An 8155-nucleotide genomic window follows, 5' to 3' on the forward strand; every position below is an offset into this window, starting at 1 on the left:
TTCCCCTAATATTATAGAACACCCCCCACCCCAGCCCCCCACTGTTGCTCTTCCTATCTGCCCAAATAATTTCCTTCTGTGGGACTATATCTGGACTTCTGGATTCTCTTAATTTTACTACTGTAACAACTCATAAATGATTTTAACACTGAAAATTCTCTCAACTTAACAGCAGGGTCACCCGAGTACACAGAGCGCCTTTGAGGAAAAGCCCTCTTTCCTCTTGCTCTGAGCTTGGCGGCCTCCTCTGGGCCTTGCCTGCCTGCTGCCAGCTTGCCCTGACTCCAATCCCCAGGTATAGCCAACTTTGCTCCATCCCATTTTGCCTGCCTTTGGGTGGCTCGGATAGGACTACGGATGAGCAGTTTTAATTTGGAGGGTTTAATATAGCCTTCCTCTCTCTGGCTTCTCAAAACAATGGCTTCCCTTCTCCCAGTGCCCTAGGACGACCAGCAGAAAGCCAGCCAGGCCCCTCTGGGAGAGATACACATTGCCTCGCTCACAGTGTGGAGAGAGTCTGTTTGAGAAACAATCAAGTACATGTTTTAAAGTACAGGATTTAAAAACTACCACTGAAAACTGGTCGTCCTGCATTCTTCACCTGCAGATGTCTTTGTGTACAAGATTGCACTTGTTAAGAAGCCACGCCTGCAATTGCCTGCATCATAAAGTCATCCAAAACATTTACCAGGTTCCCACTTTGTGAGGCCAAGCACAGCGAGAGTTCGGTTACCCTGCCCTCACCTGACTTGTGTTGTAAAAGGAGGACTCTATGCCATGTGATGGCTGTGTCATCCCCTTCCCTGTCTGGAAGCACAGTGACAGTCCCTCTCCTGCCCTTCTCCACCCCTCCAAAGTTATATCATTTTTAATTAAAGGATGTTGTTAAAGGGAATTAAAATGAAATACACTTTGAAACTGTGGAGACAACCATGTCTGGGAAACGCTTTCTGAACCACTCCTTAGACTGCCCATTTTTGCTAACTACATTTTATCTGTGTCCTTTCCCTGGCAGATTCACCCCAACTCTCCCACAGTCATCCAGAGTGGATGGTAACTCTCCCACAGTCATCCAAAGTGGATGGTAACTCTCCCACAGTCATCCAGAGTGGATGGTAACTCTCCCACGGTCATCCAGAGTGGATGGGAACACTCCCACGGTCATTCAGAGTGGATAGAAACATTCCCACGGTCATCCAGAGTGGATGGCAACTCTCCCATGGTCATCCAGAGTGGATGGGAACTCTCCCACAGTACTCCAGAGTGGATGGTAACACTCCCACAGTACTCCAGAGTGGATGGTAACTCTCCCACAGTCATCCAGAATGGATGGTAACTCTCTCCTAGCATGGCCAAGAAAGGATGGAAATTGTATTTGACATGGAGGGATTATTACAAACAATCCATAATAAAATAAAAATTTAAGCTATGCATATGTTAATTATAATTTAGCAAACCTTGAAGATTGGCTGGTAATATTTCAAAAAGAGGGAGAAATGATACATGTCTTTCCTGATTCAGTGACCATGTTCTCTGTTAGAGTGAAGCAGATCATCTCTTTAAATGTTTTCCAGTCTCAGTTACTATTGAAGGAGAAGCCAACCGAAGTACATACCAAGCAAATCAAAGTCCCCTTTTCATGAGATATCTTCTCAAGGAAACTTGCTCAGTTTCAAAGAGGAGGGAAAAAAAGGAAGGAAATTTCCCAAATGAAACAAAGCATGCTTCCACATTTGAAATGTCTTTATCAGTGTGCCATTAACCTGAGCAGTGGTTAACTGCTCACAGTTCCATCATTGGTAATTTGTGGCTTTCTGTGTACCTCCTGCCTCCTACCTAATCCGTCAAGAAAATATTCCTCCCCCTAAAACACACATCCTCTTGTTTATTTTTACCTCCCTCCTGCCTGTTGAGCTCCACACTACCCCTATTATGTGGCCCCAGCCAGACTCACAGAGAGTTCCCTGGGTGAGAAGCTTGTCAACTTAAAGGGCATTTGAATAAATTGGGTGAAATACAGGCCTCCCCTTAACCTGAGGTGCACCTTCCTGTCTCCTGTCCCTGTCTCCAAAGGCTTCATGTGAACCAAGGCCATACTTCAGTAAAGAGCCGGGCAACAGTGAGCCTCAAGATGGAGAATGGCTTGGAAGGAAGCAGAGGAATTTACAAGTTCTTCCTTGCAAGAGACATTTAGAGCTTGAGTCACTACCTCCTGGTAGGAGTGATTAGCTCTGAAGCCCAAGGCAGTCCAGAAGAATAATTAAACCATTTGGTCAAGTCTTCCTTAATGATTCCTTCAGAAGTACAATATAGTTGGGAAGTGGGATATAATCATCCCTGCAATCTCAATAATACATTACACAAAAATCCAATGAACACTTTTGTTCTAGATTTTATGCTAAGCACTTTACATTTATTATTTCACTCATTTCTCACAGCTATCCTAAGAGGTAAACATGAACATTACTTCTTTATCCTACAGGTTGTGGAAAGAGGAGTTTAAGAAAATGAAAAAACTTCCTCATGTCCTACCCTGGTAAAGAACAAAGCCAAGACTCAGGCCCTCACTTAGTTCTAACATTGAAGATCGTTCTCTAAAGCAATATGCGTTCTTGCCATACATCCCCCTGAGGTTTGAAATAACTGAGCACCCCTGCTTCCTGAAGAATCTGCAGAGCCCCCTTCATGGCTCCCTGGCAGTGTTGCGTATGTGGCATATCAGTAAGTGAGACCACTGACAACTCTCTCCAGGGCACTGGTCTCATCTAAAACACCTTGGAGATTTCTTTCTTTAGTTGTGGTTTCCAATTTGGATGTAGAGGTGTGCCTGTGTTTGGTACCAACAGGAATCTAGACATTGGGCTGGGACCTTGCCTTGTCAAAGTCCACATGTGGTGAATGGGGCTCATGAATGGTGGCCAGGCCATCAGACCTTGTGACTCCATGGTCAAGACATCAGAAAAAGTGAGGTGAGGGTCATCGAACCACAGAAGGAGAGATCAGAGGCTGAGACCATTGCTGGTTTGTGAAGAGAAAGAAGTCTTTCTGGAAGTACAGGAAGGGCAGGACTCCTCAAATGGAAAAGGCCAAAGAATGTTTCTTGGGCCATCTTGGGTGGTGCCACAGAAAGATGTCCATCTGAAGAGGATGCCAGTGATGAGATGCTATGATTCAGTGACAAACACCGGCAACTTTGATATGGCCTTTACTAGGTGCCAGTAACTGGCCCAAGGATGCTAGTCAAGGTGTAGCTGGATTTGTAGCCCAGCCCCAACTATGTTGTAGCTCCAACCACCTCTAATTGTCACAAGGTATCACACGGCCTTGCACAGCTGCATGAACTTAAAAAGTCTGATGTAAATAGAGATGCCTGGGTGACTCTCTCAATTGAGCATCCAACTCCGGCTCAGGTCATGATCTTGCAGTTTGTGAGTTCGAGCCCACATCAGGTTCACTGCTGTCAGTGCAGAAACCACTTCAGATCCCATGCTCCCCTTTCCCTCTCTCCCTCCCCTTCTCACACTATCTCTCAAAAATAATAAACATTTAAAAAGTCTGATATAAGTGAAAAGTAGTGTATATATCGGTGAGGATCACCATAGCTATCTGTCATCCAAACCAAAGATACTGAGAGAGAAAGGAGATACTAATAATTACAGTGGGACAGTGTAATCCCAGGCAAAGCAGGACATATGGCCACCCATTTATAGGCTATAGGTTACTCAAATTACATTTCATGTAAAATGGAAATAATACCTACTCTTGGTGTCTCTACCTCACAGGGTTTTTGCAAGAATTAAATGAGATAATGTCTATGGTATCATTTGGTAAACTGTGAAGTATGATATAAATACATAGATTGATATGGGTGTGCACTGGACAGTGGAGTGTGTGCCGTGCATTGGAACATGTTTGTGTTCTCAGCAGGAGCTCATACATAATGATTCAGTAAGGACACCAACAACCTGGAAATGAGGCCCATTTGATGAAATGTGTGACATTGCTCACGCTACTTAGCCAGTTAAAGAAAGTTTAAGGATATCTCTAAAAATATTTTAGTAATCTAATGTATTTGTAGAAATGAATCTCATTAAATTAGGATAAAACTTCAGTGTAACCAATACTGGAATTTTCATGATTGGAGTTGGTGAAATTACCTGTCCTGTAAACACACACACACACACACACATCTCATAACAAACTCACAGATATACACATGGTAGTTTATTCTGTTTAACAGACACATTGGAGTGTCTTGAATTTCTCTCTCATCCAGTCAAGATACCACTAATTCTAAAGCAGTCGATACCATACTGTTAATGACTACAGTCCTGATTAACTACATTCAAGGCTTTATGTGTTTGTTATCCTGGCTCTAAAGTGCTAACGTATTAGAGAAAAATTAATGAGATGCATGGTTTGTATGAAAGTGCAGAAGTCAGAAATCCATGAGTAAACATGAACTTACATCCAAGTTACGTGAGCTCCAGCTAGCCAAATTCACACCTTGGTCTACATGCTGTGTTCTTAAATTGGATAGTGTAAATTTGACTAAGGGCAGAACAGGCTGCTGTCCTCCTTGAATTTCTAAATATTACTGTATTTTGATTCATGCACATGCAGAAAAGAATTACAGCAGCCTTAGGAATTACAATCAGATTATTAACTAGGAAGTGGGTGCACCCTCCTTATTTCCAAGGACCCTGAAATCATGTTTGGATTTACACATGATGTATGCATGGTACTACCTCCAATATCTGCAGACCACATGCAGGCAGCAAAAGGGATATGGAAAAAAGGACATTGTCCCTACCTGCAAGGAGCAAACCATCTGGGAAATCAGACTTGCTGTTGTCCTGGAAAATAGGAGAAGGAGGTTGTGGAAAGGAGGAGGAAGAGATGGAAACTAAAGCAGATGAACTGAGTAGGAGCAAAGGTTTTTCTGACATGACCTTTTTTTTTTTTTCCAAAGAAAACAGAGGTAAGTGGGACAGTGAGGGGGTTAGTGTTTGTCTCTCTCTTGTGCTGTTATTACAGAAAATCTCAAGTGGGAGGGAAGAGGGACAGCCTCCCTGGCAGAGTGTGTCGGGAAGTCAGTGGACTGGAGGAGCTATCATCAGGGCAGAGCAGGATGTGGAGCAGGCCAGGGCCTGCACGCTCAGCGCGAGGTATGTGACTGAAAGGCAGGGAGCTGGCCCGCGGCAGGTGCAGCACAGCCAGTGCCCGTCGGCCCCAGGAAAGGAAACCTGCAGGTGCAGTTGGGACATGTCCTGAGCCTCCAAAGCCACGCGTTTTTCTGAATAGCTGTCCTATCTTCATTGTCTGCCTGCAAGAGGGTGGTTTGCTGTGGGAGGGGACAGGCGGGAGGGAGGGAGGGGCTTGGTGGAGTCTCCAGTCCTGGCGGCTTTGATGACACACGCAGGCTGCTCTGCTCCAGAAGTGAGGTGCAGTCAGAGGAGGCTGGGACCCGTGCACGGGCAGTGTTGATGGGGGGGTGGGGGTACGTGCCCCGCCAGCCCCACACAGCCCCTGGTTGCCCTGGGAGGGCTCCCCTTTCCCCAGAGCCTGTGGTGGAGCAGGAGTTGGCTGGCTCCCACTCAGCGCTGCCCTCCTGTCCTCCACACAGGACAACTCTCCCTCCTCCCTCAATCATCCTTGGGCTGAGTGACTCCCTTAACACCCCAGGACTTGTGTGCTCGACAGCCCAAGAACATCCGATTGCCACATGGATTCTCTGCACATCCCAGGAACCAACACAGTGTCATAGCCATGGCCCGGGGCTCAGTGTCTTTTTTTAAAGTTCCTCTCAGCCATTCTCATGACCTGTAATCAGAGGCACTCTTGCAAATAAGCAATTGTCATGTTCAACTGGAAATAGCAGAAAGCTATGGAGCTATGTGTCTTTTGCAAAGTCCCCATACATGGTCAAGGAAAAACTCCCACCCTGTTCAAACAAGGTCTATTAGAAATGGGGGGGCAACAGGATGTGTTAAATATGAGAGTGTTTTATAATTTTGGAAATTTGAGTCAAAGGTATAGCAGTTGCTGTAGCAATGCCCATGACCAAAGGAATGAGGAGCAACAGATGTAAGGGTAAGGGATTGCTCTCTGACTGGATGTGCAGCCAGGAAAAAGATCTAGAGAGCCAGAATAAGCAGTGCTGTGGCCTGAAGAAGCCTCCAGAACAACAATTAGAGAAAACAGCAAGGAACCACCTGGGCCCTTGGTACCAGCGAGCACAAAGTCATGCAGGCCATGGCATGGCCCACAGCACTGCATCTGGAGAGGCCAGAGGGCGGAGAGGGTAAGCAGTGTGGAGGTGCTGCTCGAGGGGACAGAGGAGATCACCAGGACAAGGAGAGGCGGGCCGGTGTCCTGTGGAGCCGCGGGCTGAGGGATCTGCACGTTTGCTTGGACGCTTCCTCCCACGTCCTAGCCTGTGGAGCCCTGGGGGGGCAGGCAGCGTCTGGGCGGGTGGGGAGAGGAGCACCCACAGAAGAGGGCCAGGGATTACTCCGGGTTGAATTCCTCCTCTCAGGTGACTGCATTCTGGCCGCCCCACACCTCCCCCTCTCATTCTTGGCCTGGCTCAGTCCACCTGGGGCAAGCAGGCGGCTGCTGCAACCACATGCCCTGTCGGGACCTGTTGCTTCGAGGGGAAGAATGCAGGAATAGCAGATCCTTTCAACTGCTGACAGGGGAGAGCCCTGCTTGGGGCCGGTGGGAGTGTGAATAGTTATAGCACAAAATATGAATATAGAACAATTTGAGACTGGACCCCTGGACACAGAGGGGTTGGAGCCACCGGGAGTTGGATTGAGGCTTTTTGATCCTTGAACGCAAAGAACAACAGGTGGTGGAAATCCTTTGTCTCCCAACCCCAGGGAAGTAGGTGCAGCATAGCACCCTTCTCTGTTTATTGTTTTCCATTTTAGAGTGAGACAGAGCACCGGTAGAGGAGGGACAGAGAGAGAGGGAGACACAGAATCCAAAGCAGGCTCCAGGTTCCAAGCTGTCAATGCAGAGACCAACTTGGGGCTTCAACTCCTGAACTGAGTGATCATGACCTGAGCCGAAGTAGGACACTCAACCGACTGAGCCCCCCAGGCGCCCCATAGCACCCCTCTTTAGCAAGGCCTTTGCTCCTGTATGAGATGGAGGGACACTGGGACTTGTGCTTTGTCCAACCCCAACTCAGAGCTGCATCCCCAGGAACGAGCAAACATAACTTCTGTGGAAGGGCTACCAAGAGCCATGCCAGGAAATGGGGTAACCTCCTTCAGAACCCATGTACAGCACCCCTACCCCAGTAGTCTTTGCATATACCTGGAAAGGCACACAGCCAGGGTTCAGGGTGGGCTCTACAGCCAGACAGGGCTAAGCACTGCTCTCACCATCTGCCCACGTGGCCCAGGACAGATGCCTTGACAACCCTGCCTTACTTTACATGACTGTACTGTGGGGGTCAGCAGAACACCTGCCACATGGGGTTTAAATACCTGAATAAATTAAAAGCACTTAGAATGGTGCCTGGCACATTATAGATGCTCAATAAATGTTAGGTCCTATAATTATTAGATACAGATGACTTACTATGTAAAGATTGTATGGTTTCCCTGTATTTCATGAATCTTGGACCTGTCTTCTTATTCAGTGTCACAATTTCAAGAGTAGCTGTAATATCAGTTGCTCCCTTGGTTACCCCTTATGGCATTCAGACAGCATTGAGTAAGTGACACTGGCTGCTGGTCTGTTGCAGCCCCTGAGTGGAACTGGAATTCCTCCGGGGGTCAGCGCCCTAAGTGGGCATGCCTGGAAGGCGCCATAGCAGGTGCAGTTCAGTTCCCATTGAAAGGTGATTAAGATTCCTCAGTAAATGAGGCAAAAATACCTTCCCTGCAAAAATTCTCAGCTAGGAATGGAATGGAGTTAGCATCCTGTGATGCTTTATTCTTGGCCGTAGTGAGAATCCCTATGGGCTGAACATGCAAGGGACTTCTCCTTACAAATATAGTATCTGACAAACACACAGCTACTTCTAAGGAATCCTTTTTCTTTCTTTTTAAAATTGTTTTAATGTTTATTTATTTTTGAGAGAGAGACAGAGATAGAGTGTGAACGAGGGAGGGGCAGACAGAGATGGAGACAAAATCCG

General features: G+C 46.8%; 1 long non-coding RNA gene across 1 annotated transcript in view; it reads right to left on the reverse strand.

Moving 5' to 3' along the window:
• The window catches only part of LOC144244734 (uncharacterized), an 80746-nt gene extending 75867 nt beyond the window's left edge, over positions 1-4879 (reverse strand). Inside the window, exon 1 of the long non-coding RNA XR_013339043.1 lies at positions 4814-4879. This is a non-coding gene — a long non-coding RNA (uncharacterized LOC144244734). The remainder of the gene's footprint in view (positions 1-4813) is intronic.
• Between the last annotated feature and the right edge of the window lie 3276 nt (positions 4880-8155).

Source organism: Crocuta crocuta, unplaced genomic scaffold (assembly GCF_008692635.1).
Source record: "Crocuta crocuta isolate KB4526 unplaced genomic scaffold, BGI_CrCroc_1.0 scaffold353, whole genome shotgun sequence".
NCBI lineage: Eukaryota > Metazoa > Chordata > Mammalia > Carnivora > Hyaenidae > Crocuta > Crocuta crocuta.